This window comes from Oncorhynchus clarkii, chromosome 1 (assembly GCF_045791955.1).
Source record: "Oncorhynchus clarkii lewisi isolate Uvic-CL-2024 chromosome 1, UVic_Ocla_1.0, whole genome shotgun sequence".
Classification (NCBI taxonomy): domain Eukaryota; kingdom Metazoa; phylum Chordata; class Actinopteri; order Salmoniformes; family Salmonidae; genus Oncorhynchus; species Oncorhynchus clarkii.
The window spans coordinates 50,675,194-50,689,798 of NC_092147.1; positions in this window are offsets into that span (position 1 = coordinate 50,675,194).

Here is a 14,605-nt window from a genome sequence, read left to right on the forward strand (position 1 = left end):
ATAAAACCTCTAAACAAGACTGCTAAATAGCTAATCAAATGGCTACCAGGACTACCTGCATTGACCCTTTATTGCACTGACACACATACTGGACTCTACCCACACACTCACACGTACTTACAATGGCACCCCAACACACACACACACACACACACACACACACACACACACACACACTTTTACACTCACCCCACACCCTGCTGCTACTGTCTATTATCTATCCTGTTGCCTAGTCACTTTTCCCCTACCTACAGTATATGTACAGTACATATCTACCTCAATTACCTTGTATCCCTGCACATCGACTCGGTACTGGTATCCCTGTATATAGCCATGTTATCTTCTACTTCCTGTATATAGCCATGTTATCTTCTACTTCCTGTATATAGCCATGTTATCTTCTACTTCCTATATATAGCCATGTTATTTTGACTCTTTATTTGTATTTGTTATTCACTGTGTATTTATTCCTCATGTCACTATTTCTATGTTTAAAAAAATAATAATATTATCTTTAACTCTGAATTGCTGGAAAAGTACCCATAAGGAAGCATTTCACTGTCTACACCTGTTGTCTACGAAGCGTGTGTCAAATCAAATGTTATTTGATTTGATGAGGATGTTGATGATCATGGTACTAAAAAGGAGAGCAGGAGGAAGGACAGGCATTACAGTGCTTTCAAATGCAAGAGAGTGAGGGATAGAAAGAGAGAGAAAAAGCAGTGAGAGAGAAATCAAATGCTAGAACAGTCTAGGAAATAAGATGAATTACAAGTCCCTCCTCAACATACTGTAGGAATAAACGGAAGCAAGACAAAGGGAATAGCAACTAATCGGTTCCCTCTGATTTATGCTGAATGTGAACAAGACAGAAGGACCACTTTTCCCAACTGACACCCATCGCCACTTGTCTATTAGACTCCATTTGAACAACTAGTGCAGCAGAAAACATTGTTATAGATGGATGAAACAAAGGAGAGAAATACCGTATAATGGGCAAAAAAAGAAAGAAATGCTTATATTCTTTTCAATCTGTAGTGTATCTATCTATAAGAGGCGCCAATTACAGAGAGCCAAACAATGAATGCTAAAGCTCCGCACGGCAGCAGGAGACTCCTTCAACGTGATCGCCCGCAGATCGGTATAAAATATAGATTTTATGTCCTTCTCTTCCGGGCTGCGATAATTTCTGTCCTTTTTAAGAGGAAAACTTTTAGAGGGAAAGCCAACACATTCTCAGAACAAAACCACTGATTCCTCACACTTTGGAGCATAGGAACACACACTTACACGCACGCACGCACGCACACACACACACACACACAGGCAAATCACTCTCATCAGTAATATGAGTGATCAACCCTTGATAGTCCAGGGATATTGATTCAGCCGCACAACAGCACTCAATGGCCACTGGGTGATGAGGGAAGACAATCATGGACAAATCATCCCTGGGATTCATTAGGCCTGAACCAGAAAAAACTAACTAGTCGGTCGTTCCACCTCAAAAATCATAATAAAGAGAATTTCGACAATCACCATCTCAGATTGTTCTGAAATTGCTTCGTGTAGTTAGCAACAGATACGATTAGCATTCCTGAAACATTATTTTATGAAAACATAATTTGATCTCAGCTAATCGATTGCACCCACATTTGCCATTTTAATTTATAGGATTCAGATAATATTCAATAACTATAGTACCCAACATCCGATTTGGACCAAACTTCCTACCAATGAGTAAGACATGAGGAATCCCCCCCCAAAAAAATCTAAAGCCACCCACGGACCTCCCACACCCCATTCCAATCCCACCCCAACAACCAGTATATGTAACAGTCTTGCTTCCGTCTCTCTCCTAGCCACAACCTGGGCTCTGAACACATCAACAACTGCCTCCCAAGGAGCATCGTTATCTACCGCACCACAAATGCCATGGTCCTTGCAGAACAAGGGAAACAACTACTTCAAGGTCTCAGAACAAGTGAAGACAGCGATTGAAACGCTATTTACGTACACCACTAACTAGCTAGCCATTTCACACTGGTTACAATCACCTAACCTTTGACCTCCTCCTTCTCCACAGCAACCCAGCAGCTGGGCAGAGCCCAACCGAGTTATCCGGGTCAACAGCATCAATGACCACATTTACATCCACACCAATATCCCGTTATTTTTCGTGATACTCAAGTATTCTGTTTTTGAGTTTGACACATATAAACATCATATCCTGTTTAAAAGAAACAGAAAGAGTTTGTATCCTATTTATGAGAAACATGGATAAAAATGCGTGGGATATGCTGATCTTAGATGAGATACTGTGGCATGTCAACACCTTATCCCGTTTACTGTTGTGTTTTTCGCAGTCTGTGCAGGCTCAGTTTCGCCTTTCATGGGTGTTGTGTGTTCATGTTTTCATCTGATTGTCAAACAAACCACTTAAAAAAAGTAGGCTATACCTGCGCAGTTCCATCCACCATAATAATTCCATAATAGTTTATTTTGTTGATACACCGTACTGGACCGTATAGCCTAGCTACTGGCTTAGGTTACTTTAACCCCTAATTTGGATACATCTTTGCTTATCATTTCCATCATTTGGTAAGCCAATTTGTATGTCAACTATAGTTAGATACATGCAGCTTCTCTTCTCTCATACAGTAGTAACTTGTTGCCGTGGCCTAGACTAAAGACTAAATAAAGTAGTGCTCACCAGAATAGTGTATTACATCGATATTATATGAATGCATTAGTAATCTAGTTAACACCGGTAACGTCTGTTTTTTTTTTGGTTTAGGGACCAGGGAGAAAATGCAATAACTCCAAAACAGCGGAGAGATTATTACTGTGCAAAATGTCTGAATGTCGTCAGTTTGACCGGTTTTAATGAAATGAAAAGCGCTGAAAAGGATGAAACACGTTTCTGATAAGACTTCAGTTCATCTTGGGTGCATATTCTATGTGGTTGAAATACTGTCTGCTTGCATAACAGTGTCAAAGATAATAGGCTGAAAGAAGTGAATCACATTTGTCCACTTCTGTTCCCGAGACAACATTTAAATTTGTTGTATAATTTTGCTGCAAGAAATGCATAATTCTGCAGGAGTTAATATTATATGACTCTACGTGTGAGAGGTTATAGGCCTACAGTCACTGTCCATATTTCAGTTACTATTCTGTTTATTCATGGACACTCGTGAGCAGAATATCAAACGTCCATGTAAACAGCTTACCCTGAATAATACCTTAAGTGGAATATGAGCTACTATTCGGAATACTGTGCACATGTAAACTTGGTCATGGTGACAGTGTTTCATCCGTCCCTCTCCTTGCACTAACCTGGGCTCCAACCAGGGACCCTCTGTACACATCAATAACTATCACACATGAAGCTTCGTTACCTAGCGCTCCGCAAAAGCTATGACCCTTGCAGAGCAAGGGAAACAACGACTTCAAGGTCTCGGAGCGAAGGACGTCACCGCTTGAAACGCTACTGGGCCACACCGCTAACTAACATTGATGAGAGAGGTCGTAGGAGAATGGCAAGCATCGTGCAAGCAAAGAGGCAGGGCCACAAACAGACAAATAACGGCACAGGTCAACAGCAGCGTGCAGGACGGAACGCACAACTTGTTGATCAATGATGGTCCATTGCAGCAGACAACCACACCAGGTTCCACTTTTATCAGCTAAAAACAAGAAGAAGTGGCTCCAGTGGGCATGCGATCACCAACACTGGACAAAAAGGGGTGTAAAAACTGGAACTGGAACATGACAGCAAGTTCAGTTTACTTGAGGGCCTGCGCAGTCCCCAGACCTCAACCTAATAGAGCATCTTTGGGATGAGATGGAACGGGCTGTTCACAGCATGAATGTACCACTGTCCAATCTGCAGCAGCTGCGGGATGCCATCTCGTCAGCATGGACCAACATCCCTGTGGAACGTTTCTGACACCTTGTAGAATGCCCCGAAGAAGTCTGGCTCTTCTGGAGGCAAAGGGGTGTCTGACCCAGTACTAAATGGGTGTACCTAAAAAACTGTGAGTGTACACAGTATCAGTTCTCTATGTTTGACAAGTAGGATGAAGGTGTGGCTTGGAGTACTGCTTCTCCATACTATATAATGTATTCTCTGAATCTGGTGATATTTTTTCCCCCTGTTCAGAGACATTTTAAATTGAAGTCGCTTGCATTATTTGACCACTAAATGGCGCTGTTCTTGCTATACTGACACATTTGTATTCATTTTACTGGTGTCTTGTGTTTATTAAACGGAACACAACATTTCCTTGGCAATTTTGTGTTCTAAACCAATAGATTTGGCTCATTATGAAATTAAATTGTGTGGTCATCCTCAGTTCAATCCAGTCCTCCATAAAAGCAATTCCATGTATCCTTCTCTTAGCAACCTAATGCTTCAACCCAACTCTCTTAAATAGTACATCAAGTGGCCACTCTCTGAAAGGGCTATTTCTATGCAATTCTCATATGAAGACCTTTCCTACACAACATGCCCAAAACGTTGATAGATAAATGGGCTAGAGGCTAAAATGTTGTGACAACCCTAATAAAATAATGAATTGCATGTCAGTCTTATGTTATCAGGAAACAGCTTTATATGTATTGTGATTAGTGACATTATCATTAAACCCAACACATTCCAATAAAATTGCGAAATGTATACAGTGTGAGTTTGGGACTTTTACCATCAAAGACCATTAGAGACCATAACATTGATGTGCTGTGATGTGCTGTAGCCTAGTAGTTTGCTTGTTCACCAGGAATGGTCTAATAGTAACTAATCCAGAACTTTTCATAAGGGAATAAACCACACACAGAGGAGCTGTTTCCTGGACACTGATTAAGCATGAAAGAAGAACTGACTGATTTAATTTAATGGAAGACTGGCTTGAATTGTGAGGATGACCACGCAATTTATTTTCATTATGAGCCAAATTTATTGGTTTTCTACCCAAAGTTGCAAAGGAAATGTTCTGATGTGATCTATTTAATAAACACAAGAGACCAGCAAAACTACTTTATGGTAAATAATGAAAGTTACTTATTTCTCTGAACAGGGGAACAAAAACCTATCCAGATTCACAGGGAATACATTACATAGTATCGAGAAGCAATATTCCAAGCCGCAGCTTCCCACTACTTGTCAAACATAGAGAACTGATACTGTATACTCGTTGTTGGGGTGGGATTGATATGGGGTGTGGAGAATCCGTGGGTGTCCGTTGGGATTCCTCATGTCTTTCTCATTAGTAGGAAGAAATGTGGTCCAAATAGGGTGTTGGGTACTATATTTACTGAATATTATCTGAATCCTATGAATTAAAATGGCCAATTTCGTTGCAATCAATTAGCTTAAAACTTCAACTTAAATTTCAACAAAATAATGTTTCAGGAATGCCAATCCTGTATGTTTCTAACTACGGAAGCAGTTTCAGAACAATCTGAGATGGCGGGTGTCATGGCTTGCTGAAATGACAAGGACTGTGCTAGTCAATTGGAACTTCAATCAACTGCTGCCTAACAAATAAGTGGCTGGAAAGGGTCTTGACGTTTTCCCAATTGCTCAAAGTTTTAGGGGGTAGCTTGTGTTGCAGTTACACCACTAGGAATCAACTGGTTCAATACAGTTTTTCATGAACAATCAATGTTGTTTAAAACAAACATTGTGCAACAGTTATTTTTTTGGGGAACTGAGCCCATCCTGGCTCGGGAACATCACTGGCCACTTTCTGTGTAGACTATAACATGACAGGCTTGTAAGCATGGTTCTGTGATCTTTGAGAGAGTTATATGTAAGTCGGAGGCTCTCTTGGAAGTACATAGAACCGAGAGCACAGCTGAGATGACTCAAGACGGGAGATGAGAGGGGAAGGGAAGCTGAGCAGTACACTTCACATGGGCCTTGAAGCCTTTGGGAGATACTCTATTTTGAAATAGTCCTGTGTATATATTCGATTGACGTACACAGGAAAAAAGCGCATACACCGTAAAACACAATATCTAGACCCTAAGCTGTTTGGCAAAGAGTAGAGACCATTCCATATGCTGCCAGAATGCAATCAGTTTATACTTGAGCTGAACCAGTAATAAACATATACATGGAAAAGATGTACCAGCTGTAAAATGGGTAGACAGTCCCAGAACAATTCAATCCACAATATCAACTCAAATCCTAGAATGCTATCTGGCTCCCTCTCTACAATCGTCAGCCTCACAATACCAAATTTGCCAACACCCGTACCTTCCATTGACTGTTTTTTTTCCCCCCTACACAGAATGTGCATTCTGCCATCTTCTGGAGAAGGACGGTAGTCACCCTACCACCACACTTACACACACTTAAATTAACAATATGATCTCAATGTTGGAGGCAGCGTTGGCGCAATAAAATAGATTGGATCTGATTGGCTATTATCCTTTCTGATCCAATCAGAGTTTGGCCGATTTGTCCGTCGGGCAGAGGGCTGGTACCAATAGAGAGGCTTTGACCTCACTATGATGACTCAGCACACATACACACACACACACACACACACACACACACACACAAACACACGCCCTCAGACACGGCGGAGGTCAATTAGGGAGAAATGGAGTAGAGAAAACACTGACCGTCCAGAGAGAAAACACACTCAGGCCTGCACATGCAGAATAACAAAATAAACACAGACAAAACACATCCGACTGGGCGCACACTGGTTGAATCAACGTTGTGACATTGAACCCGACGTGGAACAGACGTTGAATTGACATCTGTGTCCTCGGTGGGATAGCCTACGCTGACTGTGCATGTTAGCGCACACACAAATGCACACTTGACGGACCAAACATAATAATTCCTTGGATGGACACACTTTACCAGAAGAGACATCACAGGTTCCATTTGAAAATGACAATTGCATTTTCTTGCTGAATGTCTCTTCCAATCCCGGACAACTCATCAGCTACTTGGAGCTGGCTGATAACCGGTGAAAGGTAGTCTTTCCTCGTTCCTCCTGTCTTTACAGGAGTGTTACAACAACCATGGTCAAAAAAGACACTGACGTTTATCTATGAGACGACATGACCGCGTGCTTCCTCAGAGTGAATATTCATAACCTCAACCATCCCCTCAGACTCTACCAAATGTACCTTGTTTCAAAATCAAACCCATCACAGCTCCGGTTCCATCTCTATTGCAGTCAAACTAAAGAGGGGGGGGGGGGGGGGGGGGTTAAATTAAGCAGCTCTATTCTGTTTAATAAAATTCCAATTAAGAACACACACAAAGCTTGTCACTATTCACTTCCTACTACAAGGCCACACAATACAGAGCTGTCAGTAGTGAGTTGTGATTGAGGAATCGCCCCCACACACACGCACTGGCACTCGCACACATTTTTACCATTGATGAAGATCTGTCAAACCTCCAGTATAAGATTCCCCACTATTATTGTTCATACTCGCGTCTTTCTCCTCTTCACAATGGGATTTGACTAGAAGACTAGAAGGATTGTTCCAAAGGACAAATAACAGGGCTATGCATATTCATTAGGAGGGATTTATGGAAGGCAGACAAGGCAAGGCAGACGTCTGTGAAGCTGTCTGTTTGAGTGGGATGAGTGTGTTTGAAACTGCATGTCTTTCTCTACGGGGGTCGCATGGAACTTCCTGAAGAGAGAGGACTGAAGCAGCTGACGAGGAAACACTTTGTCAAGACAGTTAAGGAGGAGTCTCTTTCACTTCAAAGTAAACACAGACTAACCTAACCTGTGTGCCTCACAAGAGGTTCTGACATCTTCAAAACCCTCTTGCTCAGACTTGGATGAAGTCAGGTAGCTTTTTTTTTCTAAGTTTCCCCTCTGATACTGTGCCAGGGTAACTGAAAGCCTATGAAAACAAAGTGTGATGTTGTTTTCATGTCTTTTAATTCAGCGATGTGTTGAAGGGGTTTAAAGGAGGATTATCTACTCATTCAGCATGAAGTAGAAAGCAGGAATTGTTTTTGTCCCTCTGGCTTTCCCCTTGGCAAGAGTACAGTGCAGTGCCCAACGCCAAGCTTCATCAACTAATACCCAGTGCACCTGGCACATTACCTTGGCTTATCTCTCCCTTCAACACATCCATAATGTACTGTACTTTACTATACTGTACAGGCTGTCTTAACTGTACACCTGTCTCTCTGCATCTAACGGCTTCCCTTTCCCTCACTTATTAGGACTTAATCCTCCTTCTGAACAGAGAGGCTGTCTGAGACTGGGTGCTGCTGATTGTAGCTGAACAAAAAGATGATACAGTACAGAGGAGATACTTCTTTGGATGGTATTTCACCTTATTTCATGTCATTCAACAGTGCTGACGCTGGTCACGAGGGCTTAGTTTGCGGGAGAGAATTGTCCCACAGACAAAACTCCTCAGCAGGCGGACCGGGCCACGTCTAGCCCTAAAGGCTCATATCCACAAAGCAACTCAGAAAAGGTCCTAGGAATCCTGTTAAAACCTGTCTTAAAGACAGGTACCGCAAAGTATAGATAGGAATGACGCTCATTGGCATTGTTGCAAATGATGGGGGATATAAGCAATCGCGATGAGGCTTCGCCAGCTGTGAAATTGATAGAGCTTCAGAAAACCACAGCGAATGTGACTGTACATCAAATGTTGCAATGGTCAAATTGTGATCGAATTTTAGCATGACACGATCACTTTGCCTCCTCTTAATTCTTGCCTAATATGTTGGCCTTTTTTAAAAAACAAATTCTGATATTTTGAATAATGTACTATGCATAGGCTTTTACAGTATAAATCCTAATTTTGACCTGTCATTCCCATTCAATAACTCGCTTTTGGCACAGCCGGCATCAAGTTGCTTGCAATTATTGTTACATAAATAGTTTGAACGGTCTATCATTAATCATCAAACACATAGGCCCTAGATGCTGTCAATTGCCCAACTTATAGACATGCCCAATTTAGGGGTAGTTTGAAATGACATGATGTAAGTTAATGAAATAATTGAAAGAAAAAGATGCCTCATGTGAAATCATTGTCAAAAGCTCTAGATATAGTGGTGCATGTACTGTAGGTCTCCATTATATAGAAATATTAAAATATTCTGTCAATTCCAAAGCATACCACTGACTTGCTGCCTTTTTCTATAATCAACACACCTGCTGGTAACTTTTAACTGGTTAGGACAGCTCAGGAGGTCTCCTAAATATCTGTCTACTAGGTTGGTCTCATATGACTAAAGAGGCTTCATGCATTGCATTTATTTTTTACCCATCGGAGTAAGAGTAAAATGTCTCTATTCCTATCACTTATGACCAATTTTCTACTCTGAGACCCTTTTGTGGATACGGGCCCCTGATTACATACTCCTTGATGATAAGCAGCCAGCTGTGTGCGTGCATGTGTCCTGAATCAGGACTTTCCTAATCGTCCTGTAACAGCTGGACATTAGGCCACAGGATAACGTAAGAGTGTGTAGGTTTCTGTGACGGTAAGAGACCCACCAGGTCAATGACTAACAGGGGGTCTGGGGATTTTAAACAGTCAACCACAGCAGTCATTTTGTGGGTGAATCAAGTCACTTACAAAGCGATCTACTCATCATAAAGATACAGAGAGCACTCAGTCTCACGAGAGCCCTTCTATGCGGTAGAGTCTTTTGTGACAGAAGGGTAAAATCATTGGACACAGCGGTGTGTGTGTGTTCCTGGCCCTATAAAGAAGTCCCTCGAAATGCATTTTCTCAACCTGTTCATCTCATCAACTGCTTGGCTTCTTTTGACTCATTGCTCACAGCATGTTATGGCTTTGAACTGTGCGATGGTATTAGACTTCTTCACCAGATTCTGCAGCCATGAGTGTTGAGCTCTGATCTGTTCTACGCCACCCGGGTTCAGTGGAGAGGCAGGCTCTAGGCTGCACTCATTACGGTGTGAAGAGCGCAGAGGTCTCCCTTGCTGTTCGAGCGAGTGGTATAATGGTGTGGTTGCTCCAGTCATTGGGTGGAGGGCACTCAGCCTCAGAGTACCTGACATTTGGGTCACTCGTCTGAGAGCAAATATGTTGTACTTTGAGGTTCACTATCACAGACAGGATAAATACAGATGTGCACAAACACACGCTCACATGTTGATGAACCAGCGAAGTTTATTGTTCATCAAAGTGGATTTAAAGTGTAGTTCTTAGGGGTCAACTAGTGTGATTCACCTATGATCGGGACATAAGCTATACTCCAACCATCCACAGCTCAAACTAACTAATTAACAACTCTTCAACTGCTTGAAAGAGCCTTTCAAAAAAGCCACAGTTTTACCCAGCATAACTCTCTTCACGACCCCGGTGGCCTTTAGGGGAACAGCTTCCTGGTTCACATTATCTGCCTAAAACAACACACCTCTAAATCTACTGCATCACCGAGGAGAGTCAACACACGCACGCACGCACGCACACACATACACACACTATGCACCGCGGCGGAGGGAGACTGGATATAGAGTCAACACACACATCGCCAAACACAACAGTGCGTGTTTCCGGCGGTGTGTGTGTGTCTGTGTGTGTCTCTGTGTGTGTGTCTCTGTGTCTGTGTGTGTGTGTGTGTGTGTGTGTGTGTGTGTGTGTGTGTGTGTGTCTGTGTGTGTCTGTGTGTGCTGCAAGTGCACTCTCAGGACCTCGGTGGTGAGGTCCAGCTCCCTAGCCATACCCTCCGTGGTCCAGAAATCATCTCAATCTCTACTTATTTTAATGAGAAGGCCACAAGCGTCTAAGCTTTATAATTAGCCAATGTAACAAGGAAAGAAATATTAAGAATTTCATTGCTACAATAAACCTAAAGTTAAGCCACAAAAGCAGCACGTTAAAAGACCTGAATAATCATCTACTGAGACATACTTGAGGCATACTTTTTAATATCTCTTAAACAAAAAAAACTCTATGAACCAACCGCATCTCACATATAGGTATGTATACAGGTCTACAGAGCTATAAAAAACACCATTATCTTGGCCTTCCCTACAGTACTACAATCTAAATAAAGCCACGAAGAAGTTTGTTCTAGCTGCTCCACTAAAAGTCAGTTGTGCGCATTAGTCAAAGGATACAGGAAGTAGGAAATACGGCCAGGAGCTAGAGTAAACAGTTACACCGTGCTTGCTCTGCACGACTGACCACCGCAACCGAGCATGTCAGGTACAGAAAACACCCCCTAAATGGCAAACTTTAGTCTGGTAGAAGCAGACTGCAAGGGACTGACAGACAACAGTTACGCTGTCTAGATAAGCAACCAGGGGCTGAATAGACACCAGAAAGACAATCCAAGTGTCCATCCGCAAAGTGCGTGACCAATGAAACCCCAGTGTCTTACAACACACAGAGGTGAAGACTATCTGATACTGTGTGTCTCTCGGCAAACTAATTGAATGAGATTGTTTCTCCTTTGTTTCTCCTCAAACATAGCGGGCGACATTGAGTTTGCTGTTGGGGTGGGAAAATCCAACTGAAAATCCTATTGCTTATCGGCAATCATCTTTTGTTTGGACTCAAGTCTCGCTTCCTCCCCCCAAAAATCAAATCAGCTGACATGAAAGTGTAGGTGATAAATCTATATTTCCTCTTGTCACAGCACAATCTATTTCTGTCATCTTTGTGCTCTGGGTCTAATCAGAATGGCCTTCACTCCCTCTCCCTCTCTTTCTCTTTCTCTCCCTCTCTCTCTCTCTCTCTCCCCCTCTCCCTCCTTCAGTCTCTCTCTTCTTCCTTTAGTCTCTAACACTCTCTTCCTCCTACCCTACCTCCATCCATACCTCCCTCTTCTCTCTCCCTCCACTCTCTACCTCCTTCCAAACCTATCTCTCTCTCTCCCTCACTCCAGGCTAAGGTATCAATGAGACGAGCGACCAGCTACATCTCCAGTAGAATCAATCACAGCCAGGTGAAAAGGCCTGATTGTGCCTTGGGTTTCACTTTGTTTTAGTGAATGGCACCTCTCCAGAATACCATTACTGTGTCAGCAACACTCTAAACTATAGGCCCCTTCCACTTGAAAAGTCTAACGGAGTACCTACCAATCTCGTCCCATTGACAACAACACTGAAACAGTGAGCTACACTTCTAGCCATTACACATTTTATAACAATTACAATGAAAATATGTTACAAGTATACACAGAAGCAATTTCAAACTGTGCAGTAGTGGTGATAGCCATTTGTCCTTGGTCCCTTAGGCTTAGGACATCAACGGAGGCGCACTATAGGCCCACAAAATGTGTTAAATCTCACCAAGTTTTCAACTCCTTATCTACTCACAGAGAAGGATCCTTTGTAAAGGCAGGAGTGACTCGGCCTGCTCATCTTGCTTAAATTATTCCTCTTCAATTATTCATCCTGCTAACTGACGTCATCCTCTGTGTGAGGCCAGAGTGAAGACTTTCAGCTGCACCATCGAAATCAACCAGCTGACCCACAGCACGCTGCAGAACCCACAGTGGCACTGCTCACAACTAGATAACTAATTGGTAGTTACAGTCTTGTCCTATCGCTGCAACTCCCGTACGGACACCGGACAGGCGAAGGCCGAGAGCCATGCGTCCTCCGAAACACGACCCTGCCGAGCCGCACTGCTTCTTGACACACTGCTTGTTTAACCCGGAAGCCAGCGTCCTCTTGAATCTTAGGAATCGACTCTTGACGCTCAGAAAATGGGAGTCGAGGAATGCAAGGAATCGAGGAATCAATTATTTTGAAGTTGACTCTCCACCACGACATCATCGACATTAAACAGTTGCAGAAATGTCAGGGAAAGGCAAGCGACAGCAGCGAAGTCCGGTATGGCAATACTTTGAGACGTTAAATGAGAAGGTGGTGAAATAAACCTTTTGTAAGGTGGAAAGGAGGTACAGTAATGGAAGGACAGGTGCAATGCTTAACCATCTGAGAGGGACACACCGTGAGACACAAACCATTGCTGGCATCAGCACAAATGCACAAAAAAACCCGTCAAGTCAGAGTAGCTAGCTTGTCTAAATACTTTAGCTGGCATGCCTGCTGGCAAGGTTGGTCGTCTTTAGAAAAGCAAGCAATAACTAAATGCCCCGAATAAGACTCACGTTCCTTTCAATATTTTACCCAGATTTTAGCAGAGATGCAGAGAACCATATTTCGTTTCTTTCACCACTAGTCAAGAGAATACTGACGGCTCAAAACGTATATTAGATATGCAGTAAAATATACATATATTTTTTACATAGAATTAGGCATAATGATTATGGATCTAGATTGCAGTGAAAAAGCTTTCTCCAACTTATGTAGGGGGGGGGGCCTGGAAGTCCATTTTGAAGTCCATTTTGGAACAAAGGGTTGTCTGACATGGGCAAGCCAAAGAAATGTTAGTGTGTTAAATATAATAGTTCTGATGATCAATACTTACTGAATCTCTTCAGTCACAAGGAGTAAATGATGTGCTCTGGAAAAGCCCAAGTATGCCACTCAGGTAAAAGATGTAATCATCAGTAGAGTTAGAGTGTTGCAGTGGCTTACCTCTGGTACCAGGCCATGCTCCTCCTGGTCCTGTAGTCCGTCCAGTGCATCAGTTGGACCTTGTTCAGATAGCTGGGACAGGCAGACTCCAGAAGCTCCCGAGTCACTCTGTACACATTATCATAACAAACCAAATAAAACAGTGAAGAGAAATAGCCTTATAGTGTACGTTGCTGGATAATGGGATATAGTGTTATAGATGCCATCTCATGTGTCCATCTCAAACACAGTAGGCATTACCTATCTTGACATTATGTAATTGTATCACATCAAAAGCAATACTTGGTGTTGGGTTTAATATGATACAAGTTCTCACCTTGTAATATCCAATAACCTGTTTGGCTATGTTGTTGATGTTCAGCATGTATTGGTGCAACTTTCGCTGGTACCTCAGAGCAGTCAGCTGCGCCTCGCTTTGGAGGGATGACACCTGGGCCAGTAGCGACTGCTCTCTCCTGACCCACCTGAGCCGCTGCATCCGGGCTTCATGCTCCAAGGTAACGCTCCGTTCCTGGAGCGCATCGTTCAGCATGCGAAGCGCATCTAAACAGCAATGGTCTCCCTGGGCGATGTCTGTCTGCAAGAGAAGTCTGCATCCTTTCTTACAGACACCCACATCTCTGTGGTCAAAGTTGGAGTCGTCGTTTACCATACACAAACCATTATCCATCTTGCTTGGTTTCAAAACCTCTCCGCTACTTTCTCCGTCCTCCTTGCAAAAAATTGGTCAGTTGGCGCTGCAGAGAAAGATTTATCTTCCTCGCTGGTCCAGAGTCCGGTTGATCAGTTTCATATACAGCCTCTCTGCAGTGGCAATATAAAAAAGTTAGTAGAAGTTTGGCCAGGTGTAGAGTGAACTGATGGATTTGCAGACGGTTGCTATACAGACGGTGCGTAAACTCAAAATCCCAATGTAAAACAGCCTAGGCAATAGGAACGTTGCGCTTCAGGTGAAAATGCGATGTCAACGTTTGCCACGCCTACGTCCCATCGATGTCGACGTCCCTTACTAACTATAAAATAACTGGATAACTTTTTACCCCCCACTTGTTGCTGGAGTTGTA